At 40.2% G+C, this 17,666-nt stretch overlaps 1 protein-coding gene across 1 annotated transcript in view; it reads left to right on the plus strand.

Moving 5' to 3' along the window:
• The window catches only part of LOC132833825 (multiple epidermal growth factor-like domains protein 6), a 427,573-nt gene that overhangs the window by 65,844 nt on the left and 344,063 nt on the right, over positions 1-17,666 (plus strand). The window lies entirely within an intron of this gene.

The following is a 17,666-nucleotide window of genomic DNA, read 5'->3' on the forward strand; positions in this document are numbered from 1 at the left end:
CTCCCCTCTCCTTTCATCATTTCCCATTGCCTCAAAAGCTTTCTAAGGGAGAAAGTTCCAGATTTCAATTCACTTTGGGATGCACGTGAAGAACTGCACCCTGACATTACCCTAATAATAGAGACAAGCTTTTTCCCAAGTTGAACGATTCAATAACGAGAGGTCATGATTTCAAGGTGAGAGGTGCAAAGTTTAAGGGAGAATACACATGGCAAGTACTTCACACAGAGGGTGGTGGGCGTTTGGAACGTGTTGCCAGCAGAGATGGTAGAGACAGGCACGGTAGATTCATTTAAGATGAGTCTGAACAGATGCATAAGTAGTGGGGAGTAGAGGGATACAGATGCTTAGGAATTGACCGACAGGTTTAGACAGTACATTTGGATCGGCTCAGGCTTGGAGGGCCGAAGGGCCTGTTCCTGGGTTGTAAATTTTCTTTGTTCTTTGTTATTTAAATGGCAAAACTCAAATGTTAAAGTTATGTTTCCATGTTTTAAACTGCCACCACTGTTATGTCTTTTTATAGAAGTTACCACTTTCTTACTGGAACAGGGAGAGGTGTGTTCATTTTCCCTTGGTTGTAGATGTTTCAGGATGGAAATAAACTAAAATCCAAATAGTGTGAGAATGGAAAGGATGGGGGAGGGTGTCAAAATTATCCAGCTGTGCTGTGAATGGAACAACATTTTATGGAATTCAATCCCCGCTCTTTTATTATTTAGGAGTGGCTAATGGAGTTTAATTTAGGTAAATGTGAGGTGCTGCATATTGGAAAGACAAATGAAGGCAATGAGTACCTCCAGACTTTTTGTTCACACAACCACTTTGAAATTCCATCCAGGTGTATCTTGGCCATTGACAGCATGTTTTCAATCCATGGCCCCTGCTGGATTGGCTGACTTAAGCTTGAACATCGAAAGGACACCACAGCTATCTGCAGTACCCCTGAACTGCCCTGCCCAACACATTATCAATAGAACTTATGGTCATGATCCTATCCTCCCATTTCATATAATCGAAACAGCCTATCTAACTGACTTGCTTTCAGTATCACCACCTGTTAAAAACTTTACCTATTTCCTTGCTAAGTCCAGCATCATCTGAACCAGTCCAGCCAAGCCCAAGAGAAGATATCTAACAATGAATCGCCCATTCTGTTGTCATGGCTCTGCAGTGCTACAAAATTAAGTAGCCTCAATAATCATCGCCCCATCCCTCCCCCTCACCAGAAACAATATTTTATAGGCAGTTAAAAACAAGAGTGTAATTAGTACTCCCTACCTTCCCTTGAGGATTTCAGCCATTTCCTGAGAATTGCATCCCAACAATGTAGCAGAGATTAAAAAGAAGTGGCCAGCTGACAATCTCTGCTGGAGAAGTAAATGATTTGGTGCACTCAGAAAGTGGAAGTAGGTACAAGATACACAGTCAGCTATTAACATCAGACATATTGTAACTAAACCAGCTGGTAACATAAGACATGCCATAACAGACATAACACCTATAAAGTAAGGCACACTATAACATACAAATCTATCAGATGCCTGGCATGACCTCATAATCAAACTGCAACAACACTTGGGGGGGGGGGGGGATATTTAATCAACAGTATTATATCCTAAAATTAAAAATCTCACAACAGCAGATTATAGTCCAACAGGTTTATTTGGAAGCACTAGCTGTTGAAGTGCTGCTTCTTCATCAGGTGCATCCAAATAAACCTGTTGGTCTATAACTTGGTATTGTGTGATTTTTAAATATCTCCTAAAATATCTTTGTTCATGCCATTTATTCGACAGTTTGCAGACTGGTAAACTGTAATAACTGTATGGACCATTAATCTCCTTTGCTAACCCCCTAATGGCTTTGAGTGCTGATGTGGGTGGCATGTGGGTGGCACGGTGGCACAGTGGTTAGCACTGCTGCCTCATAGCGCCAGAGACCTGGGTTCAATTCCCGTCCCAGGCGACTGTGTGGAGTTTGCATGTTCTCCCCGTGTCTGCGTGGGTTTCCTCCGGGTGCTCCGGTTTCCTCCCACAGTCCAAAGATGTGCAGGTCAGGTGAATTGGCCATGCTAAATTGCCCGTAGTGTTAGGTAAGGGGCAACTGTAGGGGTATGGGTGGGTTGCGCTTTGGCGGGTCGGTGTGGACTTGTTGGGCCGAAGGGCCTGTTTCCACACTGTAAGTAATCTAATCCAATCTAATCCAATCTAATTATTATTATGGACGAGGTCAGACCACTCAAAACATTCTTAAGCAGGCAGCCCAGGCCATAACTTTGCAATTTGTTTCGGTAAGTGTACAGTGAAAATTACCCAGAGTAAGTTAGCTAGGTTGACTATCAGGTTTCAAAACAGACAAAAATTAAATCACAAAATTACATAATGAAACACAAAGCACAGAATAAAGAACCCATATAGAACTCAGCCAATCCAAACTAGATTTAATTATGCTGTTCTGAATGTACATGACAGTCCCAATAAGCAAACCCCCTCTAAAAAACAGTAAAAAAATGAAACAAATGCTTATAGGTTGAAGTTAGAAGGGCAGAAGGAGAGAGAGAGAGAGCCTGTTTCCACACAGCTGAACTCCTAACTAGTTCTGGACTGAACTGCCCAGCTAGAGAGCAGACCACTCCCCTTTCATTGTAGAGGTCACTTCTAAAACATGATCACTTTGGCCTGCAGTCTCATCTGTTTACATTTAAACAAAAGTTGTCTCAAAATCCTTTCTCATCTCCGTACCAAACTAGCTACCATGGAGCCGGGAGAGTTTTATGACCCCTCTAAGAAAAACCGAGAACATAGTATTTGTGTGAAAAGGAACAGCTTTTAGAAAAAAAGGGACCAGCTTTGTGACACCTCCGCCCTTAAAGAAAATGAACCATCAATATCAAAAGATGGCTTCATTTTTAAAACTCTTCAGAAACAAACTGGTTAGTAGTCTAAAACACACATATATGCTATACTAACTATACACATACAAACATGTACAACCACATGCAAATTCAGACCGTGACGCACCTGCCACTGAACGTCCCTATATCTCCACATGCACAATTGTCAAATGATTGGCTGCAACAACAAGCTCTATCTAAATAGGTTGTCCTTAAATTTTTTCTGCAAATGTCAATGGGTTATGATCAGTGTATATGATTGTCACAGATGCATTGCCGGAAATATAAACACTAAAATGTTGTAATGCCAATACAAAGCTCAAAGTCTCTTTCTCCGCCGTTCAATATTTCTGTTGATGTGCGTTCAACTTCCTGGGAAAATACCCAATGGGTCTTTCTATCTCCTCATCATCCTTCTGCAGGTGCACTGCACTGACACCCATGTCACTGGCATTGATAGCCACCCTGAAAGGCTTCACATAATCCGATGTGGCTAATACTGGGACAGTGGTTAACACAGTTTTTAGACTGTCAAATGCCTTTTGAAGGTCCGCTGTCCACTGAAACCTTTTGCCCTCTTTTAACAATTTGGTGAGTGGAGCAGCCACACTGCTAAAGTTCGGCCCAAACTTTTGGTAAAATCTACTCAATCCCAGGAACCGTAATACTGCTTTTTCTCGTCGACAGTGTGGTAAATTCCCCAATTATTTTTGTTTTCGCATTACGTGGGGCCATTTGTCCATGTCCAATAACAAGGCCCAGGAAGGTGTCTTGGCCTTTGGCAAATTCACTTTTAGCTAGGTTTACCACCAAACCTGCCTTCCAAAGTCCATCGACCAAGTCCGATAAATGCTGTTCCGTGAGTGACTAAAAATCACCAGGTCATTAATGTACACCACACAATTGGGTAAACCAGTAATGCCCTTATTAGTTAGTCTCTGAAATGTGGCTAGAGTGTTCTTCATACAAACGGCATGACTTTGAACTGATATAGTCCATTTGGTGTTACGAAAGCCGAAATTGCATTTGTTCTCTCTGACACAGATATGTGCCATAGCCTCTGAGCAAGTCCAACTTAGAAATGTAACTTGCCTGTCCCACTTTTTTGACATAGTCCTCCAACTGTGGAATTGGATATGTATCAGTCTTTGTAACGGCGTTGACTTTGCAATAATCCACACATAACTGTTGGGTATCATCTGGTTTTGGCACCATGACTATGGGTGAGCTCCAGTCACTGTAACTCACTTTGATTGTGCCATATTGGAGCATGCACTGTATCTCCTTCTGAACCCATGCCAACTTTAGATAGTTATACCTATAAGGATGTTGCTTAATTGGAACAGCATCTTCTATATCTACGTCATGCACAATTAGATAAATACTTCCCACTTTATATCTGCATATCTTCCCATATGATAGTAATAACTCTTTCAGGTCATTTTGATTTCCTTGTGGAAGGAACTCAATACTTTATTCCATTTTTTGACAACTTCCTCATTGTCCAATTTGATTTGAGGAATGTCCAATTCAGAATCCTCTGAACTTGATTTTTCCTTCTGTGCTGTGATCATGAACACCTTCTCCTCTTGCTTTCCTTCCCAATCAAAATACCTTTTGAGCATATTCACATGGCACACTGTGACATTTCTCCTGTCTGGAGTCTTTATCAAGTAGTTCACCTCATTCAATTTGATAAGCTCCACTAAACCTGGCTTCTAAAGGCTTACTTGTTACTAGAAGTAACACCAATACCTTATTTCCAATGGCAAAATTGCAAATTTGTGATTTCTTATCCGCTTCCTGTTTCATTGTATACTGCGATACTTTTAAATGCTATCTAGCCAACTTTCCAGCTCTATTTAATCATTCTCTAAAATTTGACACATAGTCCAAATGAATGGTCGCTGAATTCTGATTTATTAGTTTTTCCTTAATCAAATTTAACAGTGCTTTTACTTCATGCCCAAACATTAATTCAAATGGACTAAATTTGGTCAATTCATTTGGTGCATCTCTGATTGTAAAAAGTACAAACAGAACTCCATTATCCCAGTCATCTGGATAATCTGGTCTATAAGCCCTCAACATGGTCTTTAGTGTTTGATGCCCTCCCACTAGCGCTCCCTGCATTTCTGGATGGTACACAGTAGAGTTGAATTGCTTTATTCCCAAGTTATCCATAACCTCCTTGAATAGTTTGTAGGTGAAGTTGATCCTTGATCTGACTGGATCTCTACTGGTAGTCAGTATCTCGTAAAAGAAATTAAGTAATTTTCCTACAACCCTTTTAGCTGTGATGTTGGTAATGGGATTGCCTCTGGAGATCTAGTCGACACATCCATTATTGTTAATAAATACTTATTCCCACTTTTTTGTTTGAGGTAGGGGACCTATGCAATCAATCAAAACTCTTGTAAAATATTCCTCAAATGCTAGAATAGATTTTAAAGGTGCAAGTTTTATTACTGCCTGTGGTTTTCCGATTAGCTGACATGTATGACAGTTCAACTACATCCTTGTGTAGTCCAGGCCAGTAAAAATGTCTTTGTATTTTAGCCTGTGATCCTCACCTCTAAATGACCTCCAAGTGGTAGCTCATGCAGCACCTTACTAGCAAAACAATTTGATGAATCTCTGCCCATTTCCCATCTGCTTAAATGTGTGATGGTCTCCATTTCCTCATTAAGACACCATTTGTTAAGTAATAACATACAGTGGTGTATTCACTGTCCTCTGTATATGCCATTTGATATAACTGTTTTAAATTCTCATCTTTCTGCTGTAACTCAATACGTGTAGCAAAGCTAAAGATACTTGCATGTTTACCTAGTTGCTCCTGCACTGTCCCACTTACTTGATCAAAAAAACCTCAGATAAAGCAATGTCATCTTCCTTATCTATGCCTTTTGATGTCTCCTGCTTCAACCTGTGCCGCTGTGCTCTTGTGATCACACAATCTGGGAAAATTCCTGGATAAACATCCTTCATTTCTTCAGTTGCTTGTGTCTCCACTGGCTTTTCAACTAGAGTAGGCAGCATGCCTCCTGTGAGTTAGCTATATCATTTGCAGGGACAAATTGTATTCCTGCATCTGAGAGTTTGTCCAGTACCCCTACCACAAATTCCCCACTCTTCTCTGGACTCTCTAGCCTTACTATACATAATTGAGTGCTTTTTGTATCTCCATGAATTCCTGTTGCCAGTACCTTTTCTGGCGATAGTCTCTCAGGAGTACATAGCTCCATATCCTTCAGCATTACAGACTGAGAGGATCCTGTGTCCCTTAATATTGTAACCTCTTTACCTGCTACTCCGGGCCTATGTAAATAAATCTTACCCTTGCATGTACATTTTTTAAGCAGATCTGGCACCTCCTCCTTAATCATCTTGTATACTCTGAGGCAGTCATCTAACTTCCCTTGTGCTTTTTGTTACTTGTCCAACAAAACTCCCAGGCTTGTCCAGTTTTCCTACATCTGGCTTTCTCCCGGCCCACCAACACTGATTTCATGTGACCCACTCTATTACAATGAAAATACTGGAGCTTTATAACTTCTTTGTCCCCCTCAAGGGTTTCTCTTTTACCCTGTGGTAAGTTATCCCTATGATCTTCACTGAGATCCACCTTTCCCTTTCCACCTGAGGATTTCTCTTTGCCCAAATTTCTTTCTCGCATTAATTGTAATTGATTCTGGAAGTCAAACCATCTTTTATGAACCAGTTCATAATCATCAGCCATTTCAGCTGCTAACTTGGTCATTTTAACTCTCTGCTCTTCCACATGAGTTTGCACTACTTCATCATTAAAGTTACCTTCAGCCTTTATCTCTAGCCTTTTAAGCTGACTTTCCTTTTTAAGTGTTAATTTTTGAAGTTCAAAAGCTCTCTCTTTTTCTTTCTCTTCTGCTGCTCTCTCTTTTTCCCTCACTTCTGCTTTTAATCGTAACTCATACTGAATCAGTTCTGCTGCCCTTTTCCTTATCTCTCACCTTTAACTCAATCTGCTTCATTTTCAAGCCATCTCTACAGTATCCTTGAGATTCTGATGGTGTCTCCAGCAAGTTTAAATGCTGAGCTACTGCCGTAATTATCTCTCCTTTCCTCACAGAAGCAAGCAGGTCCAATCCCAGCTGGTCTGCTAATTCCTGCAGTTTGGTCTTATTCACCTTTTGTAAAACTTCCAAAATCACTGCATCCACTTCCAGAAAGCTTTTGGCAGCTGGAAGAGTCATTTCTATCCCAAGCTTTGTCTACCCAACCAAACCAACACCCAAAATAAAGACACTAGCACCGACCACTCACTGTTTAAATCCCAAATGAGCCCCCAGTCTGTTATGGATGAGGCCAGACCACACAAAACATTCTTAAGCAGGTGGCCCAGGCCATAACTTTGCAATTTGTTTTGGTAAGTGTGACAGTGAAAATTACCCAGAATATGTTAGCTCGGTTCACTGCCAGGTTTTAAAACAGACAAAACATTATTCACAAAATTGCACAATGAAACATAAAGAACAGAATAAAGAACCCCTACAGAACTCAGTCTATCCAAACTAGATTTAATTATGCTTTTCTTAATATACACGGCAACCCCAATAAGCAAACCCTCTTCAAACACAGTAAAAATGGAACAAATGCTTATAGGTTGAAGTTAGAAGGACAGAAGGAGAGGTAGAGTCTGTTTCCACACAGCTGAATTCCTAACTAGTTCTGGACTGACACTCCCCTTTCATTGTAGAAGTCACTTCTAAAGCATGACCACTTTGGCCTGAAGTCTCATCTGTTTACATTTAAACAAAAGGCCTCTCAAAATCCTTTTTCATCTCTGTACCAAACTAACCACCTCAGAGCCAGGAGAGTTTTATGACCCCTCTGAAAAAACCAAAGACACAGTATCCTTGAGAAAAGAAACAGCTTTTAGAAAAAAGGGACCAGCTTTGTAACTGCCACTACAAGGGACTGTTAAAAGTTAAACCATGTTAGTGTGTAGAATTGGAGCCACATATAGACTAAGTCACAGCTTTCCTTCCCTAAAGGACATTAGGAGGCATGGTGGCTCAGTGACCAGCACTGCCGCCTCTCAGCACCAGGGATCTGGGTTCACTTCCCTCCTTGGTGACTGTCTGTGTGGAGTTTGCACAATCTCCCCGTGCCTACGTGGGTTTTCTCCGGGTGCTCAGGTTTCCCCCCACAGTCCAAAGATGTACAGGTTAGGTGAATTGGCAATGCTAAATTGCCCATAGTGTCAGGTGCATTAGTCAGGGGTAAATGTGGGGTAGGGGAATGGGTCTGGGTGGGTTGCTCTTCGGTGGGTCAGTATAGACTTGTTGGGCCGAAGGGTCTGTTTCCATACTGTAGAAAATCTAATCTAATCATTAGTGAACCACTTCTGTGACTGTCTGATAGCTACATGATCACTCTTACTGATCCTTATTTACAGGTTTGTTTGATGAAATCTTATATAAAATTACATCATGTAAGCAAAGAAAGAGCCAGTTTAAGTCTTTTTAAGTCTTCTCCCTTTTCCCTCATAAACTTGTCTAACCTCAGTTTAAATGCAATTTCACTGCTTGCCTCAACCATGCTCCATGGTAGCTGATTCCCTATTCTCACCACCCTCTGTGAGGAATCCATTCTCTATTTTATATCTTGACGGTTATTTTATATAGGTGGCTTCTAACTCTGCTTGTTCCCAGAGTGGAAACACCTGTTCTGCATCTATGCTATTTAAATGCTTTCAGAATCTTAAGAACATTCATTTGGTCACTTGTCTTGAGAGAAAAGAAACCCAGAAATGCCTTTTCCTGAAGATATAACATCACATTCCTGATAGTATACTTGTAAATCCTTCTTGCATTCACCCCAGTGCTCTGTATCATTTTTTATAATATGGTGGCCACAGTTGTACATTGTAGTTATGTGGCTTAACTAAGATTTGGTACAAGTTTAACATAACTTCTGTTTGGACTGAATTGAAATTCTCAAAATATCAAAACATTTTGCCCTTTGAACCCAGTGTCTCTTAATAATCATTTTAATTAAAGTGACCTATATATGATCCAGCAAAATTGGAAACCTGGACTTAATACATTGCTTTTGTGACTTTATTACTAATTTAGGCATCATTCTCCTTTTGAGGGGCCAAGCATTTGGTTCAGTCAGAGGCGTCTCACAAGAGAAGGAGTGAGCTTTTCTTCTGTTAAAGACAAAATATGTATGTCTCAAAGTTATCAACAGGTCTGAAAATGCCACAATCCTACTCTTTGAAATTGTTACAATTCCCTTTAAACTACTGTGCCTGCTTGGGGTCATAATCATGCAGCAAATTATCAGGTTAGTGCTAATGGGCTAAGTAAGAGTTTGCTTCAATTGTTTCAAATGAAAGGATTTAACTATGGACTTTCAAGCCTTTGCATTGTGTCCTTCACAGCTGAATTTAATGTGATTAAACCACCTTAATTTCTTCAGTACAAATACTCATTCAAAGGGTAACAATCCTCACTGCTTTATTTTCTCTGTTATCTTCTTTGTTTCCCCTTTGCTCACTTTTCTCAGCTTGGAGAGTCTTCCCCTCCCCCCCATGGATACCTACTCTCACATATTCTAACAATAATATTTCCAGTATTCGCCTGGCTGGTCTCACATGTTCCAACTCATACAACCTCTTCCAAAGCTTTCATCTTTGTGTTCAAATCATATGAAGGCAGCCTAAAGATCTTTAAATGGGTGATGGAATTTTGAGTGAGATGAGTTCAACAGTTTAAAATAAACTGACAAAGAATGGCTCAAAATAAATAAATTTGAACCTAATCAGCCTGGCAGAAAATGGACAGAATAGGATTAGACACTAATTTTACACCCCATCGATTTTAATCCTCCCCATCTTACTCTTCTTTGTCTTTTGATATCTCTTGATTGTATTCTCGATTAAATTGACATTTGACCTAGTCCCATGCATTTCCCAATGGGCTGTTTAGGCAAAGATTAACCTCTTAATTTCACCACATTATGGATGCAGAAGGGAGAATGTAATTTGCTATTTTTGATCTTTAGAAACAGATAGTATTCAGGCACTGCATCGGCAGTCAGTCATTACTTCAACATTTTTCACGAAAAGAAACAATAGGATGGAATTGTTACAACATTGGACCAGAAGCTAGAAATATTTATAGACACATTTTTGCATTTAATGCCAAAGATTTCCTTAAAAGAAAGGACTGCTACAGGAAAAAAAACATTGCAGATGTAAATTGAGTAGCCATCTGCCAAAGTTCTGGGTGAAGCTAGTGGAATGTTGCACCTGTAATGAGTCAGGGAAATTTCAGACTGACAAGATTGTGAGAAGACTGACTATCCCAACCCTCAATAGAAAGCTAACTCTTACAGCTGTGTCTTTTTTTTAACCATCCAGGAACACATTTAAAGAAAGGGTTAAAACTGATTGCAACATTAGTTTTTGTGTGTGTCATTGTTGGAATAGTGTGCTGTGAGGACCACAGCTTTGCGAACAGCCATTTTAAGCATGCTTACACTGCAGACGAAACAAAATGGGAAGATTTTATCTCCCTCTAAGTACTGCCAGCCAATTAAAAAAGGAACCAGCATGATTCAATCAATCAAGCAATTTCAATCAATCTACAAACCCACAATCTTGAGACCAACTGTTTAACTGCCAACATTACTGCTACCAGTCCCATCCAGTAAAGGCTACAATACCTAGAGTTTGCATTTCATGAACAATTCAAAGACTGATCTGCATTTTGAAAAAATTCTACCTTTTTTAGATTCACCTCTTATGGCTGCTCAGTATATATGCGTGTTGAATTATGGTTTCTTCATGTTTTGTAATTGCTAAGCTCACTGTCTTTGTTAGTTGAAGGAAACCTATCAAATTTTTTTATTTATCTTTAAAACGTAAGTTCATTTGGGTTCAGGAGAAAAGTAACCTTAATCTTATTGCAATGAACTGAAGGGGCTTGTGAACAACCAAAGAGAGCTAGTTCATCTCTCCACACCCGGGAGCTTAACGATTTGGGATATTCTGTCAGGAACTGTAACAAATTGGGGAAAGCCGCCTTGGTTGTAACAAAATAAATACCATCTGCTCATTGAAGACATTTGATAGAAGAACTGAGAGAGATAGTTATAGTTTTCTGTGATAGACCGTCTGAATGGTGTCTAAACCACCATTAACTGATTCACATTCACATTAAGTTTATGAAACCTTTAATTAGCCTCAAACTCACTGTTCTCCTTTGAGCTGAGATGCACAGATCGGCAAGAGAGCGGCATTGACAACAAGTAAACAGAATTGTGAAACAACTAGGGAAAAGAAAATCTGAATTGTGTTCTTAGAATTCAGGAACACTTAGCATTTGTACAGATCAATTTCACTCTCTCCATCCATGTTTTTGCAACTTCATTGGCATTTGGAATGTGTAGGAAATTTGAGCCTTTCTGTTTTCTGATTGCCGGTGTGACTGTGTCATTATATCACAAAACTCAGACCCGTGCACTGGAGTCCCCTTTCTTCAAGCTCTGCTTGAAGCCCTCTGCTCCCTGTGGCTATATAATTAACTTACAGGCAAGCCTCAACATCTCTGTCCTGAACTCTGGGATATCCAGCTGTCTTTCATTATCTCCATTGAACAGACATCGGAGAGCCCAGTACCCTCTATTATACAGATTCACCGACTCAAACTCAAAGCCAAGGGTCCGTCATTCCTTCAGGCCATTTCTCATGAGGCATCTGTTGTAGGATGATACAGCACGGAAGGGAACCATTCGGCCTTTTGTATCTGTTCTTTGAGAGAGCTTTCCATTCAGTTCTAATCACTTGCTCTTGCCCCATACTCTGATAGTTTTTCAAGTATATATCCGATACTCTTTTGAAAGTTATTAATTACTCTGCTTCCTTTACCTTTAAGGCAGTCATTCCCAGATCATACCTATTCGCTGTGTTAAAAAAAACTTCATGTCCTCCAGGTTCTTTTGCCAAATATCATAAATCGCCATCCTCTGGTTGCTGCCAGTTCAGTCCATTTCTTCTCCTTACTAAAGCCTTGCAATGTTGAAATCAAAGCTCACTTTACAGTGACAAATGTTCTTTTCTGATAACTGAAACGTTATGTAACGGTCTGCCCTGTGTTAGTCTTCTTTTTCGCTTCTAAGCTCCACTTGCTTTTGAAAGTCAAGTTCAGTGTTTCTGACTGATGCATGAGAACATAGGTAGATTGTCAGCTCTCTTTATCCTTATTTTGCTCTGAAGTATTATTACCTTCTGCAGTGTCTTTAAGCATAACAACAACTTGCATTTATATAACAACTTTTAAAGTAAAAATATTCCCAAGCATTTCCCAATCGCATTTAACACTGAGTCAAGTATGAAGATACTAGAGCAGGTAAACAGAATCTTGATTAATGAGGTAGGTTTTAAGGCTCATCTTAAAAAGGAAAGAAAGCTACCAAGGCAAAGAGGTTCAGGGAGAGAATTCCACCACTTGGAGCCTTGGCAGCTGAAGGCATGGCTGTTACTGGTAAAGTAATCAAAGTCTTGAGTTCGGAGCCAACTATAGTATCATTCCTTGGACACAAATGTATGTTGACCACATCTAGGCAGGCTGCCCTTTGCACTTGCATTCTCATCCTGTGAAGCTTTCTTGCGAGAGCAGTAACATATAAATTTTAAGCCTCATTCTAACATATCCGTTATCCAGCATTCTGGGAGTAAGGAATTCTTATATAATGATCAGATATAGATGCTGCTGTTCCCTACTGTAGATACTTAAATCACAAACCCACTTGGGACATTATACTAGAATACAGGAGCCTGGAACAGAGTTAGATAAAATCTAACCACTAATCTTGACATTCAATGATATTGTGATTGCTGAATCTCCTACTGTCAATATCCCGAGGGCTACCTTTGACCAGAAACTGAACTAGACCAGCTATATAAGTACTGTAGCTACACGTGCATGTCAGAGACTAGGAATTCTGTGGGGAATAACTCACCTCCTGACATCACAATGCCTATCCATCTCCTACAAGGCACCTGATAATTCAAGGGACACCAGATAATTCAAGAGTGTGATGGAATATGGAATATTCCCCAATTACCTGGATGGGTAAAGCTCCAACAACACAAGAAACTCAATGTCATACAAGACAAAGCAGCCCACTTGATTTGCATCCTATCCATTACCTTAAACATTCATTCCCTCCAACACGGACACACAGTAAGTATTATCTATAAGATGCATTGTAGAAATTCACCAAAGCTCCTTTGACAGCACTTTCCAAACCCATGATCTTTCCACCTAGAAGGATAAGGTCCACACCACATAAGAACACAAGCACCTGTAAGTTCCCCTCCAAACTGCGCACCATTCTAATGTGAACTGTATTGCTATTCTTTCACTGTAGCTGCACATAATCCACCAGGACTGCCATGGTTCAAGAAGGCAACTAATGACCACCTTCTCAAAGCCAGTTCGGCATGGATAATAAATGTTTGTCTAGCCAGCAACGTCCACAACCTCTGAACAAAATATTAAAAAGTTCACATAGGTTTGTTAACATATGAACCCACAAATATGGATTATAAGGTCACATAGCATTGGCTATCATACCTGTGTGCTAGCTCTTTAACAGAGATTTACTGACATGAACCAACATAACCACTCAGTAATTATGGACAGCCAGACACTGAAAGCGGGGCCTCTACAATATACAGTACAGACTTGCACAGACATTAGCATGGACACAGTAAGATAGGGAGATAATTATATAAATAAACGATCATTACACAGACAAGAGTAAATAAATACTTATGGCAGATGAACATAGCTGAATAACTTAATATTCTTTGCAAATAAAACTGAAAGTATACTGAAAATTATACAAAAAAAGGACCGATTTGATTATATGATCACTTTTGATCATCCATGTACTCATGTATACACACAATGTGCATTTCAAAAGCTTTGTATTTAAAGACTATTTGTAATGTAATAGCACTGTTGGAATATCTACACTACATGGAGTTCAATAAGTTGTTTCACCATCACCTTCCCAAGGGCAGTTATGAATGGGTAACAAATGATGCCCTAGGCCAGTGAAGCTTGTTTTCAATAATATGCTAGAATTACAGCACAGTGAGCCTTTAGCTCAATGGTAGATTCACATTTATGTCAGAGTTTGAATTAGGGATGCCTGAAGCACAAGTATTTCAAGTGAGAATAAAATGTATTTAGCAAAACCCTAGGTCTTGGTTTACCTACATAATGTTTGAAGGGTGGGGAAGCAATAAGTCTCTTTACTTCTCCACCTCTTTTGAATGATTTATCATGATTGTCGAAGGAAATGTTGGTTTTTACATGGTTTTTACACAACATTTTCTGTCTGGAAGACTTAGGCAACCACTTCATGGAAAGGACAGACCCGCCTGAAAGATAGCATTCCATTAAAGACGATGACAGCAAAGACTCCAAGAATCTAAGGCAATTAATGTTAAACTTCTGATGATGACAGGAATGTATCAGTAATTGTGGAGGGGAAATATTTTCATGAGGGCATTTGTCTCTTGGATGGGGGAGCTGACAGAAGATGTAATTCATACAAGCTAAAGGGACACAGCTGTTGTACAGGGATTGCAATGCTGGATTGACTGAAGCAAGAATTTGTGGAACGTAAAGTGTTCTCACTGATTCCCACTGCATCAGAGCCCTTATTTTCATACTCAAGTGTGAGAACTAATTCCCAAATTTAACCCTTCAAAGTAAACTCAGAATACTGTTTCTCAGCTATACCATGGTAGAAAATTAATGAGTGGACAGGATCAGGCGTGCAAAAAATGAAGGCGACGTATTTCTTTTGCACTGTAGCATTCATTATTTAATTGGCTGAGATTGCTGCAGCAAGCCTGGTATTGTCAGGGTGAGCTACTATGATTGGTGTTTACAATGAACATTATATTGTACACACCCATGAGCTGGGTGTTATCAGTTAGACTTTTCTAGAAAGGTTTTGCAAATAAAACAAAACAGTGTTTAGTGTAAGAAGAACAGACTCAACAAATCTGTCACTAGATTAAATAGACTGTCAGCATGATTATCACATGCAGCTGCTACCAGTTGCAAGGAAGGGTAGACAGACCCAACTCAGAAGCAATAAGATGCTGCAATGGGTGATGGTCAGGTCGGGATTGTGGAAAGACAGGTTCATATGGACTGAAGGACCTTCTCCAGTCCAACCTGGCTTTGAAATGGTATCAGCACAAGCGAAATAGCAAAAGGGAGCTTTATGATCTAATGAAGCAAAACCAATCACAGTCTCACTTCAGTATAGGTAGCTGTGTTTGTTTTAAGTCATGATTTGAAGATGTCGGTGTTGGACTGGGGTGTACAAAGTTAAAAATCACACAACACCAGGTTATAGTCCAACAGGTTTAACTGGAAGCACATTAGCTTTTGGAGCGATGCTCCTTTATCACCTGATGAAGGAGCGTCGCTCCGAAAGCTAGTGTGCTTCCAGTTAAACCTGTTGGACTATAACCTGGTGTTGTGTGATTTTTAACTTTGTTTTAAGTGTTAGTCATAAATAAGTGAATGTGTATCACTGCAAACAAGTAAAAGTATGTGGGCTGCCATTCACCATGATTACCCTGGATTCTCCATGACATTGTTTCAGGCAAATGTGGGTGAAAAATCAGGGTGGTATTTTCAAAAAATACATATTTTCTCATTTTCTTCTAACAAATTTATTTGAAGTGGAGATGAGATAAAAGGCTGTTTGACTAACAGTCAAAAAATCAACTGATGAATCGACATGGAGATTGCTCCCTTTCCAGTTGGTATGGGTAAGGGTGGGGGGGAGCGGAATTCACAGGGATGGATGTGTGAAATAATCAATGACTGAAGCCTTGGGGCTGGGATGAAAGGAATTCAAAGACATTTGCAAAAATGCAGCCAATACCGAGGAACCTTGATTATCTGAATATCAATTATCTGAAATTTTGGATTGTCCGAAGAAGTTCTCATGGTCCCAAAAGAAACATTACATCAAAGAGGCGTTTCCAATACTGATCACATCTTTTGTTTACAATAATTAGAAATGAATTTGGCTTACTGAAATGCTGCTAAGAGCAGTCCTGGACATCAATAGGAGCCCAGGCACTGTCTCCAAATGTCTGACTGCGCGTGTGCTCTCTCTCCCCCAACACTTTCCCTGGAGTTCTGTACAGTGCTGTACCCTAAACCCCCCTTCCCCAATTCTCTCCAACATCGTTTTGTACAGGGCAAAGATGGAACTTGTCAAAAAGTTGCAGTTAAAGTGTGTGTGTGTGTGTGTGTGTGTGCGTGTGCGCGTGCGCGTGCGCGTGCGCGTGCGCGTGCGCGGCTGCATGTGTGTGCTATTTTAAGACTCACCCCCCAAATGCAACAGGAGTCTTACTGTTGGTTGGTGAGCAGTCCAGCTGCCCCGGAGGAGGGGCGCGGGGGCTGATGGGGGGGTGCACATGGTGGGGGTTGTGGGAGGGTGCATGTGGCAGCCGGGTTGGATGGAGGTGTGGGGTTGGATGGGGGCGGGGAGGGTGGTCTTGCGCGCTTTGTGCTGTTGCCTAGTCTACTGAATGGGGAGCAGACTCACAAGTGCTCGCTGTGTCAATCCCATTGAACTGATGGGGAGTGGGAGACTTCAGCAATCCTACAGGTCCCTTACACACAAGTGTGTGTCTGCTCAGAAACAAACCTTGAGACAGAGAGAGGGAGCAAGGCAGGCAGAGCAAAGAAAAAGGAAACTTCAGGAAACTCGAGCCCCATAGGAGAGATATTGAATCAATTAACCGAATAGTCAATTATCCAAATGAAATACTACCCACCCATCTTGTTCGGATAATCGAGGTTCCTCTGTACTCGTAAAAAAACATATGCTCTTATTTTGTTTAATTTTTGGTTATGGATTGAATGGAAAAAGGATTGATACAACACAGAACTGAGGAAAGAATTGCTGTACGTTTAAAAATCAAGCTACTACATCTCATTCTGGGCCATGTTTACATTGTTGATTTATAAGTAATAGGGGCAAGTTTGAAAGGAGACAGTGTAACTTCAGGGCATATGTACAAAGCAACACTCGGCCAGCAACAAGCAGTTGATTGGCTTGTGGAGTTATGACCAGTCATGGATCCATAAGGTCATCAGCCTTATAACAACTCTGATTGTTTTCAGAGTAGCTAAACAGCTTGTAAGGTGAAGTTGATACAGTTAAAATCCTTCAAATCTCTGAAAGGGGAGATGGTGTCTCTTTCTCACTCCAGTAAAATACTTGAAGCTAAAGAATACCAGCCTTCTTTCTCCCACAAATTGCTGTAAGCTGTTGTCTTTAAGTCAGCGACTTTATAATTTGTGAATCAGTTGCTCTGTGCCTCCTGTAACATAGTGAATAAACCTAAAGAAGAAGGTCAGAGAATTGAAGGACTTGAGAAACTAAAGGAACTCCCAATCAAATCTTGAGATCTGGTACTATTGAACTATGTTCCCAGTGATTTTCCCCTCCAGCCATAACACCACATTTACTTGTCTGTCTGTATGTATATGGAGGGGGGTTTTCAGAAATAGTTTAGAGTTTTAACTAGTAGAGTTATAAATCAGTAATTCATAATTGTTTATTTGTAGTTAGAATCTTTTAATCTCCAATAAATAATATTTCTTGTTAGGTAGAAAAACCTGGCCCATGTTTTCTGTTAACCTGAGTCTATCAAACAGGGAAC

The sequence above is a fragment of the Hemiscyllium ocellatum genome, chromosome 37 (genome assembly GCF_020745735.1).
Source record: "Hemiscyllium ocellatum isolate sHemOce1 chromosome 37, sHemOce1.pat.X.cur, whole genome shotgun sequence".
Taxonomy (NCBI): Eukaryota; Metazoa; Chordata; class Chondrichthyes; order Orectolobiformes; family Hemiscylliidae; genus Hemiscyllium; species Hemiscyllium ocellatum.